The sequence below is a fragment of the Sceloporus undulatus genome, chromosome 2, assembly GCF_019175285.1.
Source record: "Sceloporus undulatus isolate JIND9_A2432 ecotype Alabama chromosome 2, SceUnd_v1.1, whole genome shotgun sequence".
Taxonomy (NCBI): domain Eukaryota; kingdom Metazoa; phylum Chordata; class Lepidosauria; order Squamata; family Phrynosomatidae; genus Sceloporus; species Sceloporus undulatus.
The window spans coordinates 189,856,840-189,880,966 of NC_056523.1; the positions used below are offsets into that span (position 1 = coordinate 189,856,840).

The 24,127-nt window shown below is 38.2% G+C and overlaps 1 protein-coding gene across 1 annotated transcript in view; it reads left to right on the forward strand.

Moving 5' to 3' along the window:
- Positions 1-9,807: 9,807 nt before the first annotated feature.
- The window catches only part of FOXP3 (forkhead box P3), a 33,021-nt gene continuing 18,701 nt past the window's right edge, over positions 9,808-24,127 (forward strand). The window contains exon 1 of the mRNA XM_042452429.1: positions 9,808-9,835. The gene's annotated coding sequence lies outside the window, so the exon portion shown is untranslated. The remainder of the gene's footprint in view (positions 9,836-24,127) is intronic.

A 24,127-nucleotide genomic window follows, 5' to 3' on the forward strand; every position in this document is an offset into this window, starting at 1 on the left:
CAATCCACTAAACGACAGATAATACATCCCAACATGGAGGACAAAGAGGACCCCACATTTGAACATGATGGGGTGGTATTAGGGCATCCATTTTGTGCCCTCACAACATCTGACAGACACAGAGTGACCAGATGTCCTAACTAGAAAGGAGGACAAGGCACCTCAACATGTGGGACATTCAGTGTAGGACATTATGAAAGAAAAGCTAAAAATATAAATGCAAATTGGTGCTTCAAATTAGTCATGCCGAAAAATGGAGGACATTTTGAACTTCCTCCTGGGCAGAACTTTGAAATGGAGGGTATGTCCTGGAAAGGAGGACATCACCCTGGATAGAGAGGAGGACAAAGGACTTTAATTTATGGCTAATTGGCAATGCAACAGTTCAGCCCTCAGAAATGCTTTCTTCAAATGACTTCAAGCCAACGTAGCCCTACCTCTCGCAACTTTTCTCTTTCTCAATGAAGTGCCCTCCAGATGTTTTGGACTACAAATCCCACTGCACCTATTCAACATGTTGGTTGGATATGATGAAAGGTGTAGTCCTAAAGGAGAAAAGCACCATGTGAGGGGAGGGTGCTCTAGTCTCCTTTCCAAATGGAAGGAAGTACCTGTTAACACAGTTTGGGCAAAAATCCGCAAAAGGGTGATATCTTTCTTGACCATCAAAAATGCACAAAATACGTGTTGTAAGATTTTGAAGCTCCCTTGGCTCCTTCTGGCCATGTGGGTACCCTTGGACATCAATTTTTTAAAACCTCATTGGCAAGACAAAAAGATGCTCCTCTTGAAACCCAAGTTACCTCGGTACTTTGTGAAGCTGCAACAAATGGCACAGTTAGGTGGAGAGCACTGCATTTCTTATTTCCTCCATGTTTTTACATTAGGAAAATTGCTTTGGTACTGTCTTCGTAAAACATGCCAAATGTAGTCCAGTTTGTTTTGTTTTAGGAAAATGTTTTATCTTTGTTAGGGGTAGAAACCTCAAATAGAAAAGTCCCAATCCATTGGCCTTCTCTTTAGGTTTCTCCTGGTGGGGCTAAAAGGTGATATCTAACATCCAGAAAACATATCCAAGGGTAGCCATATTGGCCATGTAGCAAAGTAAAATAACATCCCAAATCCACAAAACAGTGATACTTTTATTAGCCAACCAAAATGCACAAAATACATGTTGTAAGCTTTCAAAGCTCCACTGGCTTCTTCGTCAGACAAAGATGTTAAAAATAATACAGAACAGGGGGAAACTATGAGGATGTTAGTCACAAGCCTGTCAAGATGTTGCAAATTCAACTCTATATATGCCTTTAAGAATGGTATTTTCTAAAGAGTGTTTCAAAAATAACTAGGGAATACCAGAACTCTATGGTTTGTGAGTTTTGGTGGAGTGGGGGAGAGACCTAACATGGGGAAATATACATTTCTAGGGAGATTTTTTTTAGTTGGTGGAAGCAATCACTCAATGCAAGGAAAGCTGCCAGTATTGAGATTCTGTATGGTAGGTAAAGTTAAGCCAGCAATATTGAGAATGGAAGTCTACTTGGTTATCTTAACAACAGAAGCTCCCACTGATTAATCTCTAAGCAAACCTAGAATAAATGTATGTTTTCTTCTTTCTATATATTAGGACGTTGAGCAAATGGTTCAAAAGTAGTGCTTGCCATGCTTCCACAACGGAGATTGTTACCATAGTTTGATCCTCAACTGCATCTACAAATATGCCAGTATTAGATATTAAGAAAGACAGACATGATGCTGTGATCCTTCTAGAAGAAATGTTAAAGGTAGGATATCCCATGTAAAGAGAGCAAGTTGCCAGTATCAAGGTTGTTGGAATGGATGTTCTATCTATAGAAAATGGCTTCATATTCTAAGGAAAGAAGATAGTGATTCCAGAGGTGATATATTCAGAGATCTAAAAAAGGATAAACGAAGGACACCTTGACCTTGTACAGTTTAGGAAACAAGAAAGGGACACAATCCCCCCGCCCCATCTGATCAAATGGTTGAAAAAACGTTCCATTTGTGTGTTACTGAAAATATACAAGATTTCAAAAGCAATGCAATAGTTGGGAATTTGCCTAACTGATTTTCAGTTACTTTGGGCACTGGAAGACTTTGAATATAGTACTCTAATAATACTTAACAACTTGAAATTTGTTTTCTAGAGTTTGAAGAGACATGACTCCAACATACCTATTCAATCCCTTTAAATAAATCACAGATGACAATATCTGATGGACATAGCAGTTATGATGAGTTATGATGAGAATCACAGTATACAATAGTCACATTTTTGGAACAATTTGCACGAAATGGGTTCCTGTGACATAGCCACCAAACCAAGCCATCCACAATCTAAACAAGCAAAATTATACGTAAATATATACTTAACGATTTTGTAATTGGGAAGCTAGGAGATACATTAAACAAATACTCCACTAACAACAGAGAAGCATGGTCTATGCTTTAACTTATAAAACTATTGAAATACACAGTCTCCTCTTATTGGGATTCTTGTTTTGTGCCTTCAAGTCTTTTTCAGTTTATGGCAACCCTATCACGGGATTTTCCTGGCCAGATTTGTTCAGAGGAGGTTTGCAATGCCTTCCCCTGAGGCTGAGAGCATGTGACTTGCCTAAGGTCACCCAGTGGGTTTCATGGCTTATCAGGGAATTCAACACTCAAACCACCAAGCCACACTGGCTCTTGTTTTCTCTTATACTGGTATTTATAAGAGGAAGGATGAAGTTGAGAATTGTAAAAATAGAACTGCAGCTGACGTCTAAAGTTAGATCATGTGAAGGTGAAACAGACGAAAGTTGTTGGATAGATAAAAAGGACAAAAATCCTTTTATGACAAAAACAGTCAAAACACGCAGTTGCTCACAAGATATTCCAAAGTTTTGATGCAAAATCTTATTACTAAGATTTTTGTTGTGAAGCATGGTGTGATGCAAATATCTGACGAAATTACAGAGACGCAAGATGCTAACCTGAAAATTCACCCATTCTGTTACAGAATGTGCAAAAGACACCACTGCGCCTAAGCCAGAAATAAAGCAAGAAATTTGCTTGTGAAGATAATGTATACTTAAACAGTGAAGAATGCAGCCTAATGCAAGCAGCTGAAAAGGTATCACCTGGTACAACCGAACACAGCAAATATCCATACAAATATCTATCACATTGTGATTTTAGGTAGGTACTCTTTTCTTTTTTTAAATTTCTTTATTAACAAAGACAAATGAACATGAATAGACAACTCAAACCCACAAGACAAAACAACCAAATACAAAACAACTAATACAATAATTTGACTTCCTGCTCCCCTCTATCTGCTTTCTAAATTAATATATAAATTTCTTCTCCATAACCTACATGCACATTTCATTTTTAATTTCTAATTATAATAACAAGAACTAGTGACTTTTCTTTCATAATCACAAATCTTAATAAAAAATAAAACGAACTAATATATTTTATATTTCAGATCCTACACAACTGATATCTCCTCTTTTCCAATTAATATACTCTATAAATGGATTCCATGTTTTCTTAAATATTTCCATTGAATTGTTTCTCACCAAATCTGACAGATTATCTAAAGATTCTAATTCCATAACCTCTAAGTATGTTGGTATTTCATTGGTTTTCCAGACGTTTTCATTTTGTTGTTGTTATTTAAGTAAAAATCAGAAAGAAGTGAGCAAAACATGAAATGACAATTAATATAAAGTTGGGAGAACGCCTTCCCTAACAGCACAATCCTTTGTATCTCAACTCATTGAGAGTGCTCAGGACTGTGGCCTAAAAGTTCTTTCTTTTCAGCATTTTATTATTTAGTCTTAGATCTCATCCACACTGTAGAAGTAAAGCAATTTGACACCACTTTACCTGTCATGGCTTCACACTGTGGAATCCTGGGATTTGTAGTTTGGTGAGGTATTCAGTGTGGTCTGTCAGAGAGCTCTGGCGCCTCACCAAACCTCAAATCCCCAGATTCCACAGGATGGAATCATAACAGTTAAAGTGATGTCAAACTGCTTTATTTCAGCAGTGTGGGCACACTGAGACTTTGTTGTTGTTGTTGTGTGCCTTCACATTGTTTCTGATTTATGGAGACTCTAAGGTGACCCTATCATGGGGTTTCTTTGGCAAGGGATTTAACATCTCTTTCCTCTCTTTTGAGCCAGCATTGGACTACAACTCTGGAGTTGAGGGTTTGAATCCCTGCTTAGCCATGGAAATCCACAAGTTGATCTTGGCCAGTCACACTTTCTCAGCCTCAGAGGAAGACAAAAGCAAAAGTTTGTTTTTTATGGTTTTGCTTGTATTTTAGAATAATGGCCTTAAAATGTCATGCTTTTTAAAAAATAAATTATTTCCCCTTTTGGGTAACTTAGAAATTATATTCTGTTTAAAAGCAAAAAATAAGATGGAAGAATATAGCAGTACCTCAGACAGGTTTATTTTAGCATCAATTTTTGTGGACATCAAACTGCTTCTTGAGATGCCCTGATGGAGTGCAATATTAAAACCACAGATCCTGTCCAGTCTTGGGAACTAAGCAGGGCCAGGCCTGGTTAGTACTTGGATGGGAGGCTGCCAACAAATACTAGGTACTTATATGCTATGTTTCAGAGGAAGGAACTGGCAAAACCACCTCTGAGTATTCCTTGCCTGAGAAAACCCTATGAAATTAAAAGGGTCACCATAAGTCAACAGACTATTTCATGGCATGCACACACAAACACATATTTAAGTGCAGGTTATACAGTTGTGGGAGTGGGATAGAATGTAATAGGATACAGAAGGATGCAGATTGTGACCTTGGCCACAGATCCTTAAAGAATTGTGTAATATGATACTGTTCTTTCAGTTGGCTGGTCTGTTAGTACTGAAGTGTGAAAGCAACAAATCTGCTTATTAAAAGCCAGGTTGCTTGGTGTTAAAGCCTTCTCTGAAGAGATTTCTTTTGCTATATTGGCAGTTGTCAGGAGATAATGTATTATAACATGTAGTGTGCCACTAAACACACGCACGTGCATGCGCACGCACATCATATAAACATAGTTTGGCATACAATGTTTATCAGTACACAAGTACTTACAAATGCCTATGCATTACAATAAATATCTTCAGATAAGGTTCTGATTCTAAGAAAACTGACATTTTATTATAAGATTTGCTGTTTTCACAGATATAGCGTGCCTCTATACCTTTCTACACACACACACACAGTGTGTACATATGTTAATGCCCATGTTTCACAACTGCACATATAACATAAGAAATCTCCATGAGTTTCACTTGTATTCCATGACTGCCATTGCCCAGTTCTGGAATTTAAAGAAAGTATAGTCTGTATTTTTTACACTCACAGCTATTGACAATCTTGTTGACCTTTATTTAGGTCCATATCAGCAACTTCAGGAAATCTTAATGCATTGTGTGGAGAATGGAGAGAGGCAGAAGCCTGTCTCCTGTTCTTGTAATATTAATATCTGTGGTGATTCACTGATGCTAAATGGTGGGAGAGTCAGAACAAGTAAAAGAGAGTATTTATTTGCACAGTGCATAGTGTGTGAAACTATGTAGAACTGTGTAATTCATTGCCACAAGGTGAAGTCATGTCTACCAACTTGGGTGGCTTTAAAAGGGGATTAGATAAATTTTGGGAGGATTGGAAACATAACTGGCTACTAGGCAGGATATCTATATATCATCTCAATGTTTCAAGCAGTATGATTCTCTGTATCAGTTACCCAGGAATGTGAGACAGAGGGTGCAGATGCACTCATGTCTGCTTGTGTACTTCCCAAAAGCAACTAATTGGGTGCTGTGTGAACAGAATGTTGATAGGCCTTTGGCCTGATCCAGTATGGCTCTTCTTACATTTTTATGTTTTACAATTCTGCCTGAGTACTTCCAGAGATACTCCTCGGCTGTCTTCACATTTTGTAATAATGAATGTACTTGGTTCTTCTCTTTATGCAGAGGGATCTTGTAGCACCTTTGAGATGAGTGAAAGTAGTTGTAGCATAGGCTTTCATAGATTTGGTTTACTTTGTCAGATACAGCTTCTCAGGTTCTCCTCTGTTCACTTTAAAAATTTCTTTTAACTTTCCATCTTAGATAGGTAGAAGGAGTGTAGTTAGGTGTTAGAAAGTGAGAGTAAGTGTAGAACGTAAGAGTATAGAGTAGGGAGAATAGAGAGAGAATGAAGGGAAGAGTAAAGAAGGATAGAGGTAAGATGGTATAAAAAAGGTGGGTGAAGGTGGGTTTGAATGTTAATATGTTTGTATTTTAGATTGATTTGAGTGTTGTTAGTACATTGTCTTTTTATGTTTGGAAATGATGGATTGATTGTTTGAATAAATAAAATTCATTTGAAAAAATAAAATGCAATTTTCTTTTAACTTTCTGATACCTATATCTTTCATCACCTGGCCAAAGATCACATGGGAGCATTGAGATGAAGAGTTGGCACATTTGTAATGGAGAACTGGAACTACAGGTATTGTTACATCATGCATTTGCCATACTAAGCAAACCTGGCTGATCATGTTCATAATTGAAATTTTCCTGGTCCCCTCCCCTATTATCCACTTGTTCTATTTTTATATGAGAAATGCTGGATGATAAATGCACTGATAACTCTGTGGAATGGGCATCCTTTAGAAAGGAGAGGGAGAGGCATTCTAGTTGTGGGTCTGAAATCTTTTTCTCCAGCATACAATGTATTTTTAACAAAGTATTTGTATATCATTGCCAAGCTCAAAAGACCTCCCTATGCAGAGTACAACAAATAAAAGTATTTAAAACAGTACAGAGATATTTTTTTAAAAAATAAAGGTAACAAACACATTAAAATACGCTTTTAATTTTAAAAAAATAGTTAAATGTTAATTTAAAACCAGTGATAAAACAACATTTTCAAACATCGTGCAGAACATCACTATTTTAGCTGCCCACTGGAAACTCAAGACAGGTGAAGGCAGCCCAATGTAAGAAAGTGTTCAGCAATCACAGGTACAATGTATGTAAACAGTTCTAAAATGATATGGCCAGCTCATTTGCCCCCAATGACCACATTGAGAAAGGTCAAGGTGCTGTCTGGGTTGCAGGGTTGGAATGGAATGTGTGTGAAACACAGCCAAAGTGCAGTCATATGCAATTTTGATGTGGCTTTCCTACTCTATATCCCAGACTTCTGCTGTGGGACACCAACATATGGCAATTCTCCTTTTGTTGCTGTCCACCAAAGAGCAAGGAAGACTTTTATGCATTATTTATTTTATAAGTAGACAGCAAAGTTGATGTTACAGATACCAGTATAGCTTGACAAGTAATTAATTCCATTTCTGTAACAATAATTTTATCCATGGGGTGCAATCATGCCAATTGGGGCTTTCGTATTAATGGTTCCCTGAGTCTTTGTTGTTGTGTGCCTTCTCAAGTCATTTCTTAAGGCAAATCTATCATGTTTTTTTCCTGGCAAGATTTGTTCAGAGGAGGTTAGCTATTGCCTTTCCCTAAGGCTGAGGGCATGTGACTTGCCCAAGGTCACCCAGTGACTTTCATGGCTGAGCTAGGAATCGAACCTTGGTCTCCAGACTTGTAGTCTACTCTGCTTTTATTCAAGAATTTAAAGTGACTTTAAGGAAGAGGAAGCTATTTTGAGGATATGGTTCAGCACATTGGATACTTCCTTCAGAGGCCAGTTTAAAATCCAGAACAGTCTCAGCTTCCCACTGATATGGAAAACAGTTCCCCATTCCCAATTCATTCTGTGTTCGCCAACAATTTATTGTTAGGCCGTGTACTTGGTCTTAAAAAGCCAGCATGATCAAGAGCACAAAATATTCCCAGGAGGCTTGTACGTTTGAGATGGTAGTCCTGGAGCAGGGGTAGCAAGCCAGACCCCATGTGTAAATCCTCTTGCAAAGATTCCTGGTGTATGGATAACGCAAAAAGAATAGATCCAATTGAAAACCCTCAGCTGAAGTCAAAATTTGAATCCACTTGTGAAAAGTAGAAAAGATGATAGAATCAAACAGTAATGGGTTTGTTTGTTGTTTGGTTGGACTTGCAGCCATATTTTTTTTCCTACAAGTTAAACATATCCTCCTGCTCTGTTTTAGAACTACTTTCAATTTTTTTAAAATGTAAAAATACCAACAGAGAAGCTCCTTGCATTTATGTTGTTTGTGGGGCTATATAGGAGTCAGTGTGGTGTAGTGGTTTGAGTGTTGGACTATCACTCTGGAGAACAGCGTTTGAATCCCTGCTTAGTCATGAGATCCACTGGGTTACTTTGGGGTGTCACACTCTCTCAGCCTCAGAGGATGGCAATGACAAACACCCTTTGAATGGACCTTGCCAAGAAAACCCTGTGATATGACCTTAGAGTTGCCATAACTAGGAAACAACATGAAGGCACACAACAACAACAACAGCATTATAATGCTTACCTTAAGGTACCTTATTTTTCTTTTCTTTCCTAATTATTTTCCTTAAGTTTCTGCATCTGTGCTAATAGGCCAGTATTTCAACATAGCTTTTGATTTAAACATTCTATGTGTTGAGTTTTAAGAAAACTGCTCTGTTAAATTTTTATTTAAAGTAGGCTTTTTGTGACAAGGATCTGAATATTTTAAAAACCCAGAGACACTGCAGAAAGAAGCTATTAATTAATTATCTTTGGACCGAGATACAGTTAAAAATTCAGAATTTTAAAATAGGTCCAGCAGCAGGCTAGCACAATAGCAGATTCCCATTGAACTAAGAGGGTGGCAATTCCACTCTCTGTATTGAAGTACTGAAGTTGGTGAGCACCTCAAAACCACCTCTGGGGGACTGGGTAAACCTCTGCAGTTGGATTTTTTAGATGGCATTGAAAGCTGTGGGGAGTACAGGAGAAAGAAGAAAGTTCAAAAAATTTCATCAGTGAAACATTGGATTTAGTCCCCTTACTCCTGGATTAACCATTTCCTTTGAATCTGCAGGCCCTGATGCAATCCCAGATTGGAATGTATCAGGGTTTAAACTAGTAATACCTTAAGCGTAGGCTGTTAGTATTATAGGTTGAGTCTCCCTTATCCAAAATGCCTGGAAACAGAAGTATTTTGGATATTTAAAATGATTTGGCAATATTTGCATTATACATAATGAGCTATATTGGAGATGGGACCCAAGTCTAAACACAGAATTCATTTATGTTTTGTATATACACTGGTCCCTTCACATCTATGGCTTCGACTTTTGTGGATTTGATTATTCCCAGATTTTATTAATATGTCTCTCAAGCACAGTTCTGTGGTCAACTTTAACCAAAAATTGCAGTGGAGGACCTAGAGATTCCTAGAGAGAACACTCCACTAGGCATTTGTAGCTCCTCCAGCGCAATTCTGTAGTCAATGGCCTGTTCCAGAATGCCAAAATAAAGCTGCTTCGGGTCTCTTTGGAGGTATGCTATTTAAATGATGCATGCATCCTAAGAATCCGGAAGCTGCACCAAAGCTGCACTCCAGTGCTTAGGAATGGAGAGTGGCTTTGGCGCAACCTCCGGACTCTTAGGACCCATGCATCGTTTAAATAGCATACCTCCAAAGAGACCCGAAGCAGCTTTATTTTGGCAGTCTGTAACAGGCCAATGTCTGGCAGATGTTGACCACAGAGTTGCACCAGAGGACCTAGAGATTCCTAGAGAGGTGTTCTCTCAGGTAAAAACAGAGTGTTTTTGTTATTTGTGGTTTTTACATATTCACAGGAGTCCTGTGCACCTAACCCAGCAAATGTGGAGGAACAAATGTAGAGGTAAAGCCTGAAGGTAATTTTAAACATTAAATTTTAAAACTTTTGTTCATGAAATAAAGTTTGTGTACACTGAATCATCAGAAATTAAAGGCACCACTATCTCAGCTACCCATGTGGACACTTTTGGATTTTGCAGTATTTTAGAATTTGGATTTCTGGATAAGGGAGACTCAACTTGTACTTCATTTCTTGATCTGTGGCTGTCTTTACATCTAAAGGGGTGTGTGTGTGTGCGTGTGCGTGCGTGCGTGCGCATGCATATAATGACACATTCTATCTTGTGGGATTGTTGCAGACAATTAAAATAATCAAAAGCTTGATTAATTACATTTAATTCAGGTTTTGCATTGTGGAGGCAAGCCTTTTAGAAATGAACAGTGTTTTTAAATGCAGCTAGGATGAAGGGAAAGATTACAGGTAAATAAGGAATATGTTTGTAAAGGATAGGGTGTGGGGATAAAGCCATGCTGTTCTCAAAATAAAACTGGCTTTTCCAGGTTGGGAAATGTAATTGTAATGTGTCTGCAATTGTTATGCACAATGTCAGGTATGAATGTTACCAGTATAATTTTGTTTGTAAAATTCCACTAAACTGCATCAGAACATCAGTTTTTTACTTTGCTATTCTTGACCAAAAGTGAATAAACCTATGCCATTTTCACAGGCTGCTTACATCCTTCTTTGGAAATATCAGGATTGTTCTGAACTGAGATGGTTGCCTTGTTTGTTGCTGTTGCCATGTGCCTTCAAGTCATTTCTGACTCATGGAGACCCTAAGGGGTTTTCTTGCCATGGTTTGTTCAGAGGAGGTTTGCAATGCCTTCTCCTGAGACTGAGAGCATGTAACTTGCCCAAGGTCATCCAGTGGGTTTCATGACCAAGCTGGGAATTGAACCCTGGTCTCCAAAACTAGAGTCCAATGCTGAAACCACTACACTATGCTGGCTCTCAATTGCCTTTTGGTGTTTAAGAAAACAGTTTGGATGCTTAGAACTTGCCTTTCTCTACAAATGACTATAGGCAAATTTCCTGAGGAATTAAAGCAAGCTCTTCTTTTCTGGGACCAATTTTCAAACCTGGGAGAGAAAAGTATCAGCTGTGATTTGTTTACTCAGATCTTTTTGCTTTTCTAGGTTAAATATTTCAGAGGGAGACACGTGTGCCAAAGGGGGATGTTCAGTGCTTCCATATTCCCTCCTGAAATAGGATTGCTGGATAATAAACAGGACAGGACTCCTGAACCTTTAATGTTTGTGCAGGAAATTTCAGCAAGGGGAGCTTCCGTCACAAGCAACACCTGCTGAAATTTCCACTTCTGCACAACTGTTGGTGGTACAGGAGCCTTGTCCTGTTTTTCACAACACATCCCTATCCTGAACGCATGTCTGGAAAAGCAAAACTAGCTCCCACTCTTGTTCAAGAATGTTTCTTGGAAGGCAAATGGGTGTCTGGGGATTGGCTGAGGGATCCTTCCTAATCTCTAAACCTCTCTTCCTTTTAGTCCATAGTGAAGGGGGAAAGTTGTAGAATGGTCACATGTCATGCCTTCCATATCCATGGATTCAACCATCCACAGCTTGAAAATACTCAAAAGTTATATGATTTCCAAAAAGTAAGCCTTGATTTTACCATTTTATATGAGACACCATTGGATTTCATGTACTGTATGTAATGGGAATTGAGCACTCACAGATTTTGGTATCCAGAAGGGGAGGATCCTGGAACCAAACCCCAGCAGATACCAAGGGCCCACTGTAAGCTGTCAAGAAGGCATTTTGATAGAAGTCCTGCCTCTCTTTACTGTACAGTGGGCCCTTGGTATCTATTGGGGTTTGGTTTCCAAAATCTTCGGCTGCTCAAGTCCTGTTATATACAGTGGTGCAGTAAAATGATGTCCCTTATATAAAATGGCAAAATCAAAGTTAGCTTTTTGGAATCAATATTTTTGAATATGTTCAAGCCATGAATTTGGGGATAAAGAATCTGTGGCTATGGAGAGCTGACGGTACATTTTTTTTTACTGCCATAAACTTGTGAATCTTCAAGGTGCCACATTACAAGAAAGTGTGCCTTGTCATATGGCTATTTGTAGCTCCCTCTCATTCTTTCTAACACACACAAACATGAACGTTTCTTCTATTTGGCTATTTGGAATCTACATTGGACCCCAAATGTCTTAGAAAAGGAGAAGAAAACACTTTAATAAAATGTCAAATAAAATGTCAAAAAGTTGAATTGGGCCAACCGATGTAATTGCCCCACCACTTCCTGTCCTTGCAGTGCAAGTGATGGGACGATTTCACTTTCAGGCGGCAGGACTGCTAATAAAAGAAGAAAACAAGAGCTAGTGAAAGTATGTCAGAGCAGAGACTGCTTGCTTCAGGTGTTTGTATTTAAGTGCCTTTGGTATCAAAAGAACATATGAGGAATTGCCCTATAATGAAAGAAAAATTGAAGAGTCTAGGATTTCCCCTTCCCCCCCCCAAAAAAATCTCCCCAACCTTTGTCTTAGGGGGATTGTGCCAACGGGCTAAGGAGGGGCCTGGACAGTGACGCAAAGAAGCCACGGCAATAAAACGAGGTGGGCTCAGGTGTGGTACCTCAGAGTGCTGCTCCATGCCTGCACATAGAGACCAAGGGAAGGGGCCAGATCACCTTCTGGATCTGCTGAGAGGATGGGACCCCAGAAAAGGTGAGGGGATGGAAAGTCCAAAGTGTCTTACCCTCCACCATTTGGTGCTGCTAAGGTGGTGGTGGTAGTGGGGAAACTCTTAATTGCACAGTTTTTAGTTGTCTCAGTTTGTGTTAGTGTTGCAGGGGCTTTTCACATTAGGACGTGCCATAAGAAACATATTCTTTTGCCCCACTCTGTGCGCAGAGTCATTTACATTTATGTTTGTTGTTGTTGGGTGTCTTAAAGTTGTTTCTGACTAATAGGGACCCTAAGGCAAACCTACTGTAGGGTTTTCTTGGCAAGTTTCTTCAGCGGGGGTTTGCTACTGCCATCCTCTGAGGCTGAGAGAGTGTGACTTGTCCAAAGTCACCCAGGGGTTTCCATGGCTAAGTGGGAATTTGAATTGTGATCTTCTGGAGTCCTAGCCCAATACTCAAACCACTATATTACACTATTAAGATTTATTCAGAAGAGGTTTGCCATTGCCTTCCTCTGAGACAGAGAGATGGCGGCTTGCACAAGGTAACTCAGTACACAAGCGGAAATTTGAATCCTGGTCTCCAGAGTCATAGTCCAACACTCAGCCCACTACACCTCACTGGGTCTCACATTTGTGTATCTAAGGGTTAAATATAGAGTATATTTGAACCTGTTCTTATTGTAGTTGCAGCAGGCCGAGGAGTAGAAGACATATTATTTTCTCTTACACTTCTGTCTCCTCTGTTGCACCATACTAGGACAGGCAAATCTGTAGAGGTGAAAGTGACCACTGTGAGCAGCTTTTCAGTTTTAAATGGTTTAACAAGTAAGAGCATGATCTTAACACAGCACTAACCTGGGAAGAAACCACAATGGCTTATTGTTATGCATCTTGTACCATCAGCAGAACAACTGGGTGTTATTCCTTAGTTTTATTGGTTGTACTGTAAATCGACAAAGATCTTCCAGTAAACAATAAGTACAAAACAGTTTACAAAACCTCTGGTGGATATGAGTTGATAAATAATAATACATTGAAAAAGGTGTTCCTAAAGCTTCCTCCCCTCATACTAACAGCAGTTGTTGTTCTGGGTTATAATGATGCTTCTCTGTCACATCTGTTTTGGTCCTGAAGTTGTGAAATGGTTATTGGAAGAGAATTTATAAGTAACCGTTATTCCTCCAACATCCATCTTAAAAACCACTGGCAGCTTCTTCTTCCCACTTTACACCTGGGGGCGAATGACCCCCACCTTCAAATATTAACTCTCAAGTCACCAAAAATAATATTTGCACATTCTTTACCTGTGCTGAGGAGCAGTGGTGTTCATGCAGGTGTTTATATATATTTATTATGGCGTGTGTGTGTGTGTGTGTGTGTGTGTGTGTGTAAATATATACATGCAGGTGTTTATGCATGGTCTTTATGCAGGCCAGAAGCCCCAGAATTTTTTGAATAGCAAACAGAGTGATGCCATCTGCTTTGAGATAACCTGTTTCTTCTTCCCCCACCTCCATCTGTCTGTCTATCTGCCTACCGTATCTACCTACCTGGCTTTCCCTCTCCCCCACTTTTTCTTTCTGAGTTTAATTGCATTCAGCACAGTAATTGCTACTGCTGGAGATGGATTTTTGTAGCCCGGTTTTGTGACCAGTCCCCATTGCAATCCAAAGTATTTGGAGGATAGCTTGATGTTGTATGGGCATTGTGAAGACCTGTTAGCTTTACAAAAGACCTGCTCCAGGTAGAGGTAAATGCAGCTACAAATTGCTCATTTTAATATATTGAGCAACACAGCTGCCTGCATTTTGTTAACTCTCCTTTGGGCTATTATTGATTGGGTCTGCATTCCACATCCCCCCGCCCCCATACTACTGCTCAGAAGGTGTGGGGCTGGGGCCATGAACATTTAAAACATACAATCTTACATGCAAAAATGTTTGAGTAGTGCCTACACACAGGGCCCAGAGTGAGTGCCAAAGGCAGGGTTCAGCAGAACCAGATAGGTTCGTGGTTTGGCACAGAGCCTTGCACAAAAGCAGTGCTTCCAGAGGGATAGCAGTATTACCTTTTGACTGATTATGGGTAGCTCTTCTAGCTTTCCTTTATAAACACATTTTGCGTAGCAATAAAAAGTTGAGAAAACTCAAGGGGATTACAAATAGAGCCCTACCAAGTCTGGACACCTCATAAAATTTGGTGAACAAGGCCAGGCAATTGCATCCTGGCCTGCAAGGACCCTGGATAAAATAAAGATAAAATAACAATAGAGAAACTAGGTGAAGGAAAGAAAATGGGCTCTCCTTTCTTTTACCAGTAGCCATCAGAACACAACAACACCAGGCAACCAGATAATCAGTGCTTCTAAATTAGGTTTATGGATTCTTTTGCACAATTTCTGAGCATTGTTGAGATAAGACCCCTCATTCTGTAAATTTTTCCTATGTGCTCTCATGATTATAATCTCTTGCTACGGAGTAAGCTGAATATACCGACAGTGCAGTAATGCTTGCGTAAAGAATGGGTTGTGGTTAGCCCCTTATAGTTATTTCTTAGTTTTTCTGTTAAATAAATACATAGATATTTTAAAATGTATTTAAATAAAAAAGTTGCTTCTAGAAGCACAGATGGCATTTAGGATAATCTAGGACAGGGACCAAAAAGGAAGTGTGTGGGTAGGGATGCATTAGAGAGCCAGCGTGATGTAGTGGTTTGAGTGTTGGGCTCTGGCAACCAGGGTTCGATTCCCCTCCTTGGCCATGGAAATCCATTGTATGACCTTGGGCAAATCACATACTCTCAGCCTCAGATAATCCTGTGATAGGTTTGCCTTAGGGTTGCCATAGGTCAGAAATGACTTGAAGGAGCACAACAAACTATAATTCTCAACATTCCATAGTGTTGAGCCATGGCAGTTAAAGTGCTGTCAAACTGGATTATTTTTGCAGTGTGGCAGCAGCCATATTAAACTCTTTTTATGATTATTATTTTAATAATTGCTTAGTGAGGTTCATCTGGAAATTACTATGTAAAACCTAAGATGAATCAACAGATAAATAGTGATGGATTCCAACATATAGACAAAGTTATGCGCTTACACTCTAATTGTTCCTCACTTATGAGGTGGGTGGAGAGGGAATGCCCAGTGCACTGAAAAAAATTAAATTAGAAATCAATCTATTTAGTCATTTAAGTGAGGATGTCTGAGCTTTGTAGATAAATAACTGCAGAAGATCAGATCCAATTATGTGTGTTGTTTCCTCCTGTTCCTGTCGGTTTGGTGCTGCTTTTCTGCTTCTTTGCCCTATTTACCAGAGACAGTTGCTATTTTTACCAGAAAAGAGGGTTGATCATGATCCCTATTTTGCCTTTTAGAGGATGGCCTTTTTTTTTAAAAAAATGTTGCTGTGTTCTGCCACATTTGCCATGTTAAAGGTTGCTAAATAAAGAAGCTTAGTATCTATGGATGAGGCGAGGGGATTCAGCATGTCTCTAATGTGCATGAATGTAAATGTATACACATGCTAACAGTAAATTACAGTGTAGCTACAGCGCTGTCCCAAGCCATTTTGCTGCCCGAGGCAGAGTAGCAAATGGCACCTCCTCATCTCTACCCTCCAAGTCAAGGTGTAGAGTCTCCAAATCGATTTAGGTTATAATGGCACCTGATGAAGCCAATCCCACAAATACTAGCCCTGGTTCACCCAGCCTGTCCAGACTCTTTTTGAAAATGTCCCTAGAAGGAGACCCCACCATCTCCATAAGCAATTGGTTCCACTGGTGAACTACAGTCACTGTCAAGAAGTTCCTTCTAATGTTCAATCAAAATGCGCCCTCCATTAGACCTGGTCCTATCCTTTCAGAAGGAAGCCTTTCAAGATGCCTGAAATTTGATCCTTGAGATGTTCACCTCATGTTGAGCCTGGTCCTGTCAGTCAGAGAAGGTGCATAGTCCAGTTGTGAGATTCTTTATGTAAGCTATATGTTTCTGTTCTGTATTTAACTGAGAAGAACAAGTGTCCTCTCTTTTATTTTTGATAGGCAATTGCAGCATAACTGCATACAGAGGAGAACCTTTGCCCAGTGTGTAATAGTGTGTGAAGGGTGCTCACACAGTGATCCTTTAGGAATGTTACAAATATACACCTGGAGAAATACTTGAAGACAGATGTGATGTCAGTGGGGACCCATTTTAAAAGGTTCTGTGTGGAAAATGTTAGTAAAAGTCATACACACTCCCTTGTCATTTATACAATTACATTTCACCTGAATTATCAGTTGGGATTTCTCCTGTATGTAGAAGTATGTACATGACACATACACAAGCACATGCAACCTATATACCTACATGTCTGTGGTTTAACAGAAAACCCAGTCTGATTTGTCAAGAAAGGAAAGAAAAAATTATGTCATTTTGTGCAAAAGGGCAGGTTGAAGACAAAAAGAGAGAGAGAGATTTTCATATATTTCATATATTTTCCATCTACTCAGAGAAAGAAGAAGAAAAAATACCCCGATTGTAAGCAGATTGTGCTGTGGCAGGTGGCTTCCTCACAATATAAATACTGGTTTGTTTTTGCGGATTCCTCACTATTTATCCATCCGCTGACCTCATCTGATCTGAAAAGCTTTAGGTGGTAAGTCAGTTTCAAAATATTTGGGCTCGAAGCATTTTATAAAATTCTTCTTTGATTTAGGAAGAAAACACAACAAAACAGGATGAGTAAAAATGCTGATGTTGATGGTTGTTTAAAATTTGGGTCAATCTAGAATTATTAGGCTATAAGCCAGTGAGATAGTCTGATCTCTGATTTGTCGCAATCACTCTCTTGCTTTAAAGAGAACAAGACTAAAATTCGTTCATTGCTCTTCCAGGTTAGTCCACAGTCACCTATGAGTTAAACTGGCTGTATTTTATTAGAGGAAATGTTTGGCATTTGCTATAAATGTGCATCACGTGACCTAATTCATTTTAGTTACCTTTAATAAATATGAGTGGACAAATAATTTGTCTTCTCTGCAGTATGAGTTTAGATAGCTATCTTTTCCAGAGGTACACCTTACACATTAACCTATTTATGCTATAATGTGTACTAGTTTTATGTACAGGTAGCCCTCTGTATCCATGGATTTTTTATTCACGGATTCAAGCACATACGGCTTGCAGATATTAAAAAAGCAAACCTCAATTTTGGCATTTTATATAAAGGACATCATTTTACTATGCCACTGTATTTAATGGGACTTGGGCATCCATGATTTTGGTATCCATGGGGGTCCTGGAACCAAACCCCAGCAGATATCAAGGACCCATTGTATACTAATACTGATGCATAATGCACTAACTGGAGTAGAAAAAATCATATCTAACAATTTTGCTACTTTTCAGATGTTTACCATTATGGTATTGGCATTTTTAGCACACTGAAAAGCTCTCTTGTTTATAATATGTGAATGTTTAAATATGAGATTCCTGTGTGGAAGATAATGCACATTTTAAAGATAAAGTGTCCAAAGCATATTATAGCTACCAAATCTTTTGAGAGCTGCTCAACAGTCTGGTCTTCTAGGCGCACTCATTTTCAACTGAAAAATAGCTTCTTGTGGTAAAAGCAAGTTAGAATTTAATCTGTCCATTGGTCTGTCCAAAGTATCTGCTATGATAGTGAGGTGAAACTTTGGTGTTTGGGGGCTGCCGCTCAGTATCAGATCCTGGGAACAAACAATAGGAAAGTACCGTAATAATGTTGTTACCTTCATGTCCTATTGCCTGAGAACTTATTAGAGGCTCCTGATAGCCATTGTTGCTTAAATAAACTGTTGAGCACAACACTTCTTGTGTTCATTAGCAGGAACTTCTCCAAGGATTGCGGAAATAAAAGGCATCTCTTCCCTTATGACAATCCTTCTCTTGAAGTCACCAGAGCAATCTTTATATAGCAAAACAAGTTTTCATTATGGGGAAATAGTAGCTTGAATTGGAGACATTCACTTTGCTTGATGGGGACGATTTATTTTTGTTAATAGTTTCTAGCTTTCTGAAATTCAATTATTATTATTATTATTTATGGGAAAAATCAGAAAGTACCTCTCTATACCCTAAACCTACATATTTTTAAAGATAGATTTTTCCATCCCCTGCCCTACTCCATCTTTAACAAACAGGAGCCAACATTCTTGTACAGGTTGAGTCTCCCTTACTGGAAATGCTTGGGACCAAAGTGCTTTGGATTTAGGAGGTTTTTTTGGGGGGGTGTGTGTGAAATAGCTGTATTTACATATACATATATAATGACATATTTTTGAAACAGGACCTATATCTAAACACAAAAATTATTTATGTTTCATATACACCTTATACACATAGCCTAAAGGTAATTTTATACAATAATTTAAATAATTTTGTGCATTAAAAAAAGGTTGTGTATACTGAAGCATCAGAAAGCAAAGGTGTCACTATCTCAACTAACCCATGAAAAATATTTTGGTTTTTGCATTATTTAGGATCTTGGAATCACAGGTAAGGGAGACTCAACCTGTATAATAATATATGGCAAAATGCCATAGGATCATAAAAAGAACCCACAATATATAATATTATGTATTTACAGTTGTTTTTTTAAAAAATTGAATTTGATAAGTTTGAAAAGGGTGTTAGAGTGCCAGTCTGTTGAGACTTTAGTTGCCTCAGTGCACCAAAACAAAGGCACCCCAATATATGAACAATAAATATCCCCTTGTATTTTGACATGAAAAAAGAAAAGAGAGAAATCCTCACTATCTGACATTACAGCTCTGGTGGACTTTGTGGTCCATATATATTCGTCCACAATTTGAGATTTAAGAAAGCAGCTTCTGTTGGGCAACAGAGGCTGAGTAGTTGCTTCTCAGCTTTTGCAGTTATTTCACACACACACACAGTAGCCTCCTCAACCCATTTATCACACATTACAACTGACCTAGAGTAGTGGGTCTCTTCATATGTTTTGAACTCAAGCTTCCACAAATCCCTGATGACTTGCCATACTCTTTGTGGTTGTTGGCTGTTGTAATCCAAAATATCTGGAGAATCTGTTGGCTGGATAAATCCAGGGTCTAGTTAATGATATTATCATAAAAGTATTTGAATTCTCCCCAATCCAAGCTTCTAGGAGAGCAATGCTGACTTGAAGCAAGGAAAATTAAATTCTCAGTTCATACTTCAAAAGCAGTGGGAGGAGAATGGCATTATAATCAACCTCATATAACAAAACCAGAGTGTGCATTTTTGTTGGAAAAACAACTCCAGACTAGGCTGTTTGGGATAAAAAGTGAGTGAAGGAATGCGGAACATTTTCCTCCACTCTTGACTGTTTCAATCCTCTTACTCCCTCACTACTTATTTTGAGTTGATTCCTTTCACCCAAGCACTACTCCTCTCCCCCACAAATTACAAATTACTCTGAAAGTTGTAGTATTGTAATAGGAATTGTAGTAGAAAAGTGGAGAAGCAGTAATTTACTACCATCCTACTGCCTCTTCTCTGCTTCAAATCATCTTCCTCCTCAAGCGACTTTGTCAAAAGAGAAACTACAGTATCAGTTTTTTAGTACTGTACTATTGTAAAAGCAATCGGGTGTCTTAGAAATGCTTTTGTGTGCAACCTCTACTTCAGATCTAAGTATTACACTAACAATCCAAAATCCATGGTTCACATATATGAAACAGCCATGGAGAATATAGTAGAGTACAGACCATGTCTTCTAGAGAAACATTTGCAACAAAGATTGCAAAAGTCTATAGGCACACCTATATTATTATTTTTAATTAATTTTAACATGAACAATCTAATTTGCGATCAAAGTAATATACATTCAGAAAGCAAAAAGACAGAAAGAAAAGAAAAAGAAGAAAAAAGAGAAACATCTAATACACAATTGGACTCTGACCCCTCTATCCTGACTGTAATGAGGGGGGAAAAGTAAAGAGGGGAAAAAATTCTATTACAGATCCAACTAAATAATCCTGCTGAAATTACTAAAAACCATGTCTACAAATTATTACATTGTTAGATATCTGATTGCTAAATAAATCCCATAAATGCTTTGCAGTTTTTCAAAAAATACTTCAGTTGACCCATCCTTTAGAACCCATGTTAATCTGGGCATTTGGGCTAACTCAATGAATTTAACAATCCATTCTTCCATTATTGGTGCTTCACTCCATTTCCAAGTTTAAGCCAACAGAATTCTTGCTGCTGTTGTCATATATCAAGGATATAATCCATATTTGCTCTGCTGTTCTTTATCCATAATACAGTACACAACAATAATATTTAATGTTGATTGATGTCAAAATCTGCATATATATATATATATATATAGGATTAACATATAGATCAAAAACTAATAATTTTTAAACTTCGTACTATTCCACCACATATGAAGGAAGGAGCCTTCTTTAACCTGACATCCCCAAAATTGATTTGAAACATTCTGGGACATTTTGGGACAGCTTATTTGGAGTTAAATACCATGTATACATCCTTTTATGCAGTTTTCCTTTTAGATCACTGTACAATGTAAATTTTATATCTTTAGACCACATTTCTCTCCTTACATCTAAATGAACATTATGTCCACAATTTTAGACTCACCTTATCATATCCTTTTTTATAGGCTCATGTTCTGTTTCTAGTTTCAGAAGCCATGTATATACTTTTTAAAAATTACATTGTCATCTCATTTTCTCTATGGCCGTGTTTCTCTTGTCTTGATTAAACCAGTCCTTAAGTTGCATATAACAAACAAATTACAGAAATTTTTCTCTGTAAGCTTTTTGGGTAGATTTTATATTTACTTCTTTACTTAATTTGTAGTTTGTCTTTCTCTTGGTGCAGGTCAATGTAGGTTTTCATTGTACAGTACTGTATGCTATACTTCTTGTATCTCTTGTATTATTTCCTTGAGCTTAGAAATGAAATATCCCAAGACAAACTCTTTATGAGCCTCCTAAATCCAGGTGGGGAATTAAAAGTGGAGAAAGTTGTAGCTTCCCAGTTTCCGCAGTAGAACCACTTCAATTAACAGTATGGGCAAAATGTAGTTCTCCAGATGATGTTGGACCTCAGTTCTCAGCAGTCCTCATCACTGGCTAGGGCTGGTTGGAATTGTAGTCCAATAACATCTATTTGGCCTCACTTTTCCCAATTTTGTATAAGAGGTGAGAATACACAGACCTAAATGAGACTGTTAGTCCTAAAAGGAGAGACCAACTGAATCAAATGAATTTTGCAAAAACATTGATTTAGGAAGTTCTTACTGAATTATTGGGTCTATGTGGATTGGGATTAAGAATTGTATTTAGCCTACTGTCACATTTTGCGGTAGATCTCAAATTCCTCTTATCAAGTTTTAGTCTTCATTAAATGTAATTTCCTACCACTATTTTAGCAGGTCATAATGACTGGTAATTTAGGAAAGCTGTTCTTCTTAGATAATGATGTGATATTTCAGAAGCGAGTTGGCTCTAGAGTTGCACTCCTGCTTTTAACAAAAGAGATATTAGGAATCATTTTAAGTTTTACTAATTCACAAATGGCTCCTTGACCAACAGCTCAATGAACAAAGTAGGAAAGCAATTTTTACTTTATAGAAAATGATGTGATATTTCAGAAACCAGTTTTGTGTGTACAAAACACACAGAATCACACCCTGGTTTAAATCAGTTGCTAGTCTCAACTGGAGTAGACCTGCTGAATCAGTAGGATTTAGATTATTGTTGATTTACCATTCCACACACTTTAACTGGGACTAGCAATCTGATTTAAGACCCTATTATTTGGTATTAATTGGTTTGGAACAATTGCCATGGTCTAGTTACAGACAAACAATCATAAGTATATGTTTCTGAAGGATAAACAAAATCTAACCTTTGTGACTTTCCAACTGAGAGTTTGGAGAAGAAATGTGTGTAACGTAAGGTCAGTGCTACTGATCTGTATAAAGTGGTCTTGTATAAAGTGGTCTTGGGGGCACCTTGTGTGAATTGGAGGCTTCAGCTTCTCGGTCTACCAAAACTGCCCCGAGAGGGGAAATTTTAGCACCACGGAAGCGGGTTGATGCTCACTGTGACTTATAGGAAAGCACTTGGGGCTTGACGTACAGGAAAGTACTCTGGGAACCAGCATCAGCAGTTCAAAATGTATTGCGGGCAGGCATTTCCCCCTAATTTCTACGAAAGATGAACAGGACCTTAATTTACGAAAGCACTCTTATTAAAAAAAACACACCAAAATGTCATCAAAGCAGGGGGAGAGAGAGCAGGAAGGGGTATCTAGAGATGAGAGCAAGGGTAGAGGTGTGGGTGGGGAAAAATAACATTGCCAGAGCTTGATCACAGGGGGCCGATTGACATGTCCATATTCCCCCTGGTGATCTGTGTGGAAAGTAAGATGCATTCTGATGGTAATGAATCTGCAGACAATTTTCTTATGTGGTCCTTAAAAAGCAGGTTATATGAAACAGATGACGACACTACTTACACATTGGAAACAGACAATAATGTGTACCATCAAAGATAGATCTGCACTATACATGTAAACTGATTTTATATGCATTTTAAATATCATACCTGCCACCGAGGAATCCTAAAGAGTTGTAGTTCCAGGAAAGATCTCTAATAACCCTTTCAGAACTCCCACAGAACCATCACTCTTCTCATTCTTTGTAGAGCAGGCCATGACCTGAGCATGGACATAATGCAGATATACATTACCTATAACATGTTATTCATAGTAGCAAGCATGTAATGATAGTCATTTTACAAATAAATGCAATAATGACTGGTAACATCAGCCCTATTATCTTTGTAATGTGTAACTTTCACTCATTACGTTTATACATTTTTCATTGAGGTTTGACAGTGCTTTAGGAAGCGTTCTGAGGAGTATTTTCCAAATATTAGGCTCTTTTCTTACTTTTTTTCTTACTTCTTAAAAAAATAAACTTAAATGTACGAGAAAAATAATTATCATTGTAGCAAAAGAATTTAAATAAAATATAGTTAATTACTGGGTAGAAGTTTGCAACACGTTACAAAACAAATCCCTTTTAAAACTAACTTTCAAGCTTTATACACCTAAAAGTGGATTATGGAATTTGTCATGGAACTGCACTACACTTGTCTCAAACTGGTGGTATAGATATGTGGCCTAAAAGTGGATTGAACTGCACTCTCAACACTGAGATCATAATTTGTAATAATAAAAGAGTACATATGCATATATTTGTCTGTGCAATACCTCCAAGACAATGTAAAACCTGGCCTGGATAATAAGGCGCCCTGGAGTATGTGACACTTATTTTTTGTTTGTTTGTTTTTAAAGTAAATTAATTAATTTAATTTATGTAGCCTGCCATGTCATCTTCCGATACAAGGTGGGAAATCTGCCTTAATCATGAGAAACAAAAACTCTTGGAGATTCATTTCTCCATAGTTCCTCCAGATAGCTCCATGCTGGAAATGACAACTGAGGATTGAAGGGTGTGGATAACCCGTGCAAAATTGTACTTCTGCTACTGCTAGTATTTAAAATTAACTTGTTTTTATACTGCTTTCCAGTACACAAAGTACTTTATGCTTTTTCTCCTGTTTATCCTTCACATTAGGTG